The sequence below is a fragment of the Acipenser ruthenus genome, chromosome 4 (genome assembly GCF_902713425.1).
Source record: "Acipenser ruthenus chromosome 4, fAciRut3.2 maternal haplotype, whole genome shotgun sequence".
Lineage (NCBI taxonomy): Eukaryota > Metazoa > Chordata > Actinopteri > Acipenseriformes > Acipenseridae > Acipenser > Acipenser ruthenus.
In genome coordinates this window covers 58,382,811-58,383,034 of record NC_081192.1, presented here as the reverse complement: position 1 = coordinate 58,383,034, position 224 = coordinate 58,382,811, and positions in this window count along the sequence as shown.

Genomic DNA, 224 nt, shown 5'->3' with positions numbered 1-224 from the left:
TAAACAGTTCCCTAATTTAAGTGTTTGATACACGTACAATAAATTGTTAAAACATGACTAAACCTTAATTAAAACAATATATTTTTCTTAAAGGGAACAAACTGTCCCTTTGGTCTTGTAGCTGGTTGTGTACAGTAATCTACTACCAATTAATTGTAACACACCTACCTATGATCTGTACAAGAAGTCCGGCATTAGATCTCCACTGTCTAAAAATCATTATC